The sequence below is a fragment of the Mirounga leonina genome, unplaced genomic scaffold (assembly GCF_011800145.1).
Source record: "Mirounga leonina isolate KUSES-001 unplaced genomic scaffold, KU_Mleo_1.0 Mir_173, whole genome shotgun sequence".
In the NCBI taxonomy this organism is placed as follows: Eukaryota; Metazoa; Chordata; class Mammalia; order Carnivora; family Phocidae; genus Mirounga; species Mirounga leonina.
Window position 1 is genome coordinate 4,095,302 of NW_023270447.1, and position 6,823 is coordinate 4,102,124.

The 6,823-nt window shown below is 39.2% G+C and overlaps 1 long non-coding RNA gene across 1 annotated transcript; it reads left to right on the forward strand.

Moving 5' to 3' along the window:
* Positions 1 to 3,449: 3,449 nt before the first annotated feature.
* Positions 3,450 to 5,976, forward strand: LOC118019062. Its single transcript, XR_004681543.1, has 3 exons — positions 3,450 to 3,537; positions 4,284 to 4,394; positions 5,861 to 5,976. It is a non-coding gene; the product is annotated as an uncharacterized LOC118019062 (long non-coding RNA).
* Positions 5,977 to 6,823: the final 847 nt, after the last annotated feature.

Below are 6,823 nucleotides of genomic sequence, written 5' to 3' on the forward strand. Positions count from 1 at the left end.
AATCCTTTCCGTGATCTGGTGTCTGTCTGCCTCTCTAGCTGCATCATCTCTACAACTTTCCTTCTACTCTGTGCTCTAGGCTGACTGGGCTTCTTTCAACTTTTAAAAAACCATGGTCTTTCTTTCCTCCAGACCTTGTACAAACTGTTCTTTCTGCCTGGAAGACCCTTTCCAACTCCTTCATTTGAATATCTCCTACTTACTCCTTAGGTCTCAGTTTAGATGTGACTTTAACCTCTGAAACTTCTTTATCTTCCTGGTATTTGCTTTTACAGCAGCTTTACAGAGCCTTGCTTGTCATACTCCCTGTTGCCAGTAGACTGTAAGCTTCGTGAAGCAGGGAGAGAGTATATTATTATCCATTGTTCTGTAGTCAGTGCCTACCGTAGTGTCTGGCACATACTAGCAGATCAATACATGTTTTCTTATTGATTTAATGGTGTCACAAGAGCCAAGAGTGGAGCATGTCATATTGAACAGAATGGGGTCAGCAACATAAATACTGAAAAATCATCCATTGGATCCGAAATTTGGGAGATTTCTGGGGATCTTAGTGAAAACATTTTCAGTGGGGAGCTGAAGAGTTGAGTCAGATTGTTATTGAGTGAATGGAAGGTGAGGATATGGGGACTGTGAAAGTGGTTTACTGATTTGGGATATTTGGATAAGAAGAAGACAGGCAAGTCTTTATATTTTTATTATTTTTTTTTAAGGATAGGAGAGATTTGAGGAGAAGTAACAATCAGAGAGGGAACTGTTGGATATGTTGTAGAGAGAGGAGAAAAGTGATTGGGACCAATGATTTGAGAAAGAGAGAGAGAGACGGAGACAGAGACAGAGAGACAGAATCCTTCAGTAGGAGTCAACATTTCACCCTCTAGGTCTAGAGCACAGGAGGTAAGGATGAAGGTGGGTAGGGAGAAATTTATTCATTTACTCAACCGATATTTACTGAGTGCTTGACATTCATCTAGATGCTAAGGATGTAGTAGTGAAGGAAACAGGCAAAAATCCCTGCTCTTATGTAACTCAGAATAAACAAGAGAAGAAAACAGTAAGCTAGATAAACAATCTATGTTAGATGGTGATTAGCAATAAGGGGAAATATAGAGCAGGGAAGGGAAACAGTCTCTGTGTGTGAGTGATACAAGGGGCTGCAGTTTTAGACATGGTGAGTAGGGAAGATCTTGAAGGTGACATTTGAGTAGAGATCTGAAGAAAGTGAGAGAAGGAGCCATGATAATCTTTGGGGGGAAAGGCCTTCTAGGTAAAGGAAACAGCAAGAGCAAAGGCCCAAGTTGGGCAGTGTATTTATATGGCTAGGGCACTGAGAGGGGACTAGTGTGTTCAGAATAGAGTGAATGAGAAAGAGGGTGGTAGGAGATTTTAACAGGAGTCAGATCACATCAGATCTTGAGAGGGAAATTATAAGGACTTTGGCTTTTACTCTGTAAGTCACTGGATGGTTTTAAACAGAGGTATGCCATGATTTAACTTAGGTTTTACAGTCTCATTCTGTCTCATGTGTTGAAAATAGTTTGTAGGCAGCAAGGGAGAAAGCAGGTAGGCCAACCAGGACAGTTTTGCAAAATACAGACAAAATTTGAGGGTGGCTTGTACCAGGATGGAGGAGGTTGGATTCTGGATATATTTTGAAATGTTGACTTGATTTACTTTGGGGAGCACATGTGGGGTAAAAAGGAAAGAAAATAGTCAAGGTTAATGCCAAGGCTTTTGGCCTGAGCATCTAAATAATGGAGTGGCTATGCATTGAGATGGATAAGACTGAAAAAAGCAAGTTTGGGATGGGGTGGTTATCAGAGTACAGGTTTGTTCTTGTTCTCTTCTAGATGCTAATCAGACATACAAGTAGCGATGCCAGGTAGGCAGCTTGAAACAGGAGTCTAGAGTTCAGAGGAACATTCTGGCAGAGATTTGGGAGTCATGGGCTTATAGATGATATTTAAAGCCATGAGACTGAAAGAGATGACCAGAGAGAGAATATACTCTGAGTCCTGATATTCTTTAAAGTTAAGAGGCAGGGTATTGAGGGGAAGCCAGTAAAGGAGAGTGAGAAGGAGCAGCTAGAGAAATAGGACAAGAGACAGGAGAATACTCTGTTCTGGAAGCCAAATGGAGAAAATGTAAGGAGGAGGCAGCTGTCTTTTTCAAATACTGCTGATAGGCTAAGTAAGATAAGGACAGAGACCAGACCATTGATTTCCACTGCAGAGGCCATTGGTGGAGTAATGGTGGTGAGAGCCTGATGGGAGTGGGTTCAAGAGAGAATGAGAAGGGGCGCCTGGGTGGCTCAGTTGGTTAAGCGACTGCCTTTGGCTCAGGTCATGATCCTGGAGTCCCGGGATCAAGTCCCGCATCGGGCTCCCTGCTCGGCAGGGAGTCTGCTTCTCCCTCTGACCCTCCCCCTCTCGTGCTTGCTCTCTCTCATTCTCTCTCTCTCAAATAAATAAATAAAATCTTTAAAAAAAAAAAAAAAGAGAGAGAATGAGAAGGAGAAATTGGAGACAGAAGATAGACAACTCTTTTAGAAGTATCACTGCTGGAGTGGTGGGGGGTGGGAGGTATGGGGTGGCTGGGTGATAGACATTGGGGAGGGTATGTGCTATGGTGATCGCTGTGAATTGTGTAAGACTGTTGAATCACAGACCTGTACCTCTGAAACAAATAATACATTATATGTTAAAAAAAAGAAGAAGATAGTAGGAAGGGAAAAATGAAGGGGGGGAAATCGGAGGGGGAGATGAACCATGAGAGACTATGGACTCTGAGAAACAAACTGAGGGTTCTAGAGGGGAGGGGTGTGGGGGGGATGGGTTAGCCTGGTGATGGGTATTAAAGAGGGCACTTATTGAATGAAGCACTGGGTGTTATACGCAAACAATGAATCAGGAACACTACATCAAAAACTAATGATGTAATGTATGGTGATTAACATAACATAATAATAATAAAAAAGAAGTATCACTGCGATGTGGGACGCCTGGGCGGCTCAGTTGGTTAAGCGCCTGCCTTTGGCTCAGGTCATGATCCCAGGGTCCTGGGATCGAGGCCACATTGGGCTCCTTCCTCAGCAGGGAGCCTAATTCTCCCTTTGCCCTCCCCCTGCTTGTGCACGCTCTCTCTCTCTCTGACAAATAAATAAAATCTTAAAAAAAAGTATTACTGCAATGTGATGAGCACTGGGTGTTATATGCGACTAATGAATCATTGAACACTACATCAAAAATTAATGATGTACTCTATGTTGGCTAATTGAATTTAAATAATAAAAAAAAGTGTTACTGCAAAGAGAAAGAGAGATAAAAGGTGGTGATAGTGGGGAAAATAAGGTCCACAGATTTTTTTTTTTTTTTTAAAGATGAGAATGTATGAATACATGTTTTGGGGAGAAACGGGATGACAATGGCCTGAGATTGAGTGTCTGGAGCTGATTTGGTGGCTTGAGGAGATATTTGAAGTTTAGCAACCGTGGAAGCTAAGAAAGGGAGCTGACTGAGACAAGAAGTTGAAATTTTGGTAAGTTCACACTTAGCAATATATTTCACTATCTTTCTTCAAATTCTTAATTTCATTCAGGGATTTAGGAAATTCTCTAATGAGAATTCTTTAAAATTCTTAAAATTGGCTTAATTATATTATTCCATATTAATGGAAGTTATATTTCCGTGGGTATTTGGGTTTATTATGGTATTTTTTATATCCATATTTCATATCCATAGAAAGTGGAAATTGTCTTTTAAGAGCTGAATTACCAAAAAGGTAATTTTCGGTCATCATTTTGTTGCTGGAAAAGTTACAAGATGAGGTTTATCAGATGGAAAGAAGGGAAAATGTTTAAGAAGAAATGGGAGAAGATTGAGATGCAGGACTACTCGCTTATAGTTTTGTAGTTCTTTATAGGTTATAAGGCCATTGTATATATAATCCCATATAATACTCTAAGGGTGTCTAGCTGGCTCAGTTGGAGTATGCAACTCTTGATCTCAGGGTTGTGAGTTGGAGCCCCACAATGGGTGTAGAGATTACTTAAAAATAAAATCTTTAAAAAAATACTCTAAAGCCCAATGTTGTAGGATTATTCCCATAGAAACTGAAGTTTAGAGGTGTAGGATGCACTCTACCTCACAAAAGTAACAGTGGACAGAGCTCAACTATAACCCAGATATTCTGACTTTAAGAATATAAGATATCATTTTGATAATGCTGTTTGAAATTTATGAATTATAATTTATATTTGAGCATATTCTTTTAAAAATATACAGCATGGATACTGATGGGTCAATGAAAGTGGACTGGGATGAATGGAGGAAGCTTTTTTATATAAACCTGCAAGAAATGTTAAGGAAGTTGCCCATCACTGGAACTATTTTACTGTAAGTGGTCTCTTCTTTAATATTTGTGTATTTTATACCATGAGTCATGGGCATAAAATGTAATGCATTATAAACTGTTAGAAAATTATGGGGCCAGAATATTAGCTAGTGAGGTTTTCTTGATTAAACAAGTGATGATATAGAATGTTATTTCCTTACAAACTTGTATAATGTGAAATATCTGAAGTGACATAGAATATTTACTTCAACCAGGGGCGCCTGGGTGGCTCAGTTGTTAAGCGTCTGCCTTCAGCTCAGGTCATGATCCCAGAGTCCTGGGATCGAGCCCTCCATCGGGCTCCCTGCTCCGCCGGAAGCCTGCTTCTCCCTCTTCCACTCCCTCTGCTTGTGTTCCCTCTCTCGCTGTGTCTCTCTCTGTCAAATAAATAAATAAAATCTTAAAAAAAAAAAAGAATATTTACTTCAACCAAAGTTTCAACTTGCAAAAGCACCCATCTGTTGGGAATAATTATGCACTTAGCAGTTAATTACTCCTACACGGCACCATTATTCTGTATTATAGTTGCTTATTTTCTTGCCTGAAAGTAGGGACTGTGAATTGCTGATTATTGTGTCACACAGTACATTCCCAATAAATGGATAAATGAATAAACTATAACTGGAATTCTTTTGAAAGAGTGCTAAGGTTCTAGTTTTTTCACATTCATAGGCCCTCAAAAAAAAAAATCCTGCTTATGATACATGTACAGCAGAGCTTATTATCTGCGGCTCTGGGCACTACATGGGAAGGTCCAGGTTTTTTTTTGTTTTTTGTTTTGCCAATTCTACTGTAGGTAAAGATATAAACGGAAACTGCTTCCAAATGCTTATATTTCATATTTGTTTTGTTAGAGGTAAAGAGTCTGATTGAACATAACGTGGAGATCCACTAGATCTTGAACACTAGAGATACTTTTATGTTATTGTCAGTTAAATAGTTATCTCACTAGTAGTTTAATAGTCTGTATCTCACCACAGCTACAAATATTTGGTAGAACCTGACGGGTTGTTCTTTTTTGTATTCAATCTTAAACAAATAATTTTGAATTGAAAATGGTAATAGATTTAAAAATGGCAAATGTAAAGATTATCTTAAACATGATAAAAATATTATTAGTTTATTTATTTATTCATTTATTTATTTTTGGTGGGTGGCAAAGCAAGGTTTATTGAGCGAAAGCAAAGTGGTAGTACAAAGCTCCCAAGGAGGGAGGGGACCTGAAAGAGTTGCCCAAAAATATTATTAGTTTATAACTGATAGTATTTCAAGCTAATTTATGAGTTACTTAAAATACACTGGTTGGTGAAGCACAAAATTCTAGCAAAGGCTGATATTAATTTACTGTGGAGCTGAGATATATAAAACATTATTTAGATCTTATGAGGAGAGAGCATACTCATTTGAGATCTAATTATAATGTTTGTTTATTTATTCTGTTTTAATATGGAATTGATATGGGAGAAAGATGGACTTTTCATGATTTAACTGATGAAGAGAGAAGCTCTGGCTTGTTCGGGAAGTATCTGTTGGCTGGAGGCAAATCTGGTACTTGTGCTCGAATACGCACAGCGCCATTAGAACGTCTGAAAACCCTAACGTAAGTGTGTTACGTAGTTCATGTGCATATTTCTGAGTAATGTCAATAATATTTGACGCTTTTCAAAAGAGGGGTTTCAGAGGTCTTAACATGATTCCTTGATATTCTCATGTGCAAATTACTTCATTGCCAGTAATCTAGACTTGTTTATTCAATAGGCTGCCTCAACTCAAATTGAGGGTGCAAAAAACAAATAGTACACCTTTCTCAACCATATGCATTTTGGACTTTAGTGATAGAAGCAGATATGTAAATGAATAACTAAATACAATCTAATAATCTAGCACTAGTATTCTAGGGAGGGCAAAAATTCGGGAAGTCTCCTTTTTCTGTGGAGTAGGGGAAAAGGATAGACAACACTCTGATTCTCTCCATGGGTTAGATGTTGTGACACCAAGAATCAGAGGCTAGTCAAAGAGTTGTTCTCCCTCTTTATTCCTTAGCAAATACGGGGCTCTGTAGGTGGAATTCTTCAATTGTCTGCAAAGTTTGGGGTCCTAGAGCTGTTGTGGTCTCCTTGAAGTTGGTCAGGCCATGGAGGGATTGCCCGAGCCTGGTGGCCAAGGCTCTGTGGTTTTGGCTGCACAGCTGAAACAGAGAGGAAAAGGGTTTCCACTCTTCCCATAGTTCCACTCAGGGCAGAAATTATGAGCCTATGACAACATTCAGTCACTATCTCCTTTTACCTATCCTGGGTCGCCAACTAACAAATTTCTCCATAATTTTTATATAAAATATACAGAGCAAGGAGCCCTACCTGGCTGCTAGTGTTCTGGGTTTAAGGCAGGGGAAAGGGGCAGAAGGCTTCTTGCCTATTGTTCATCTGTTTTT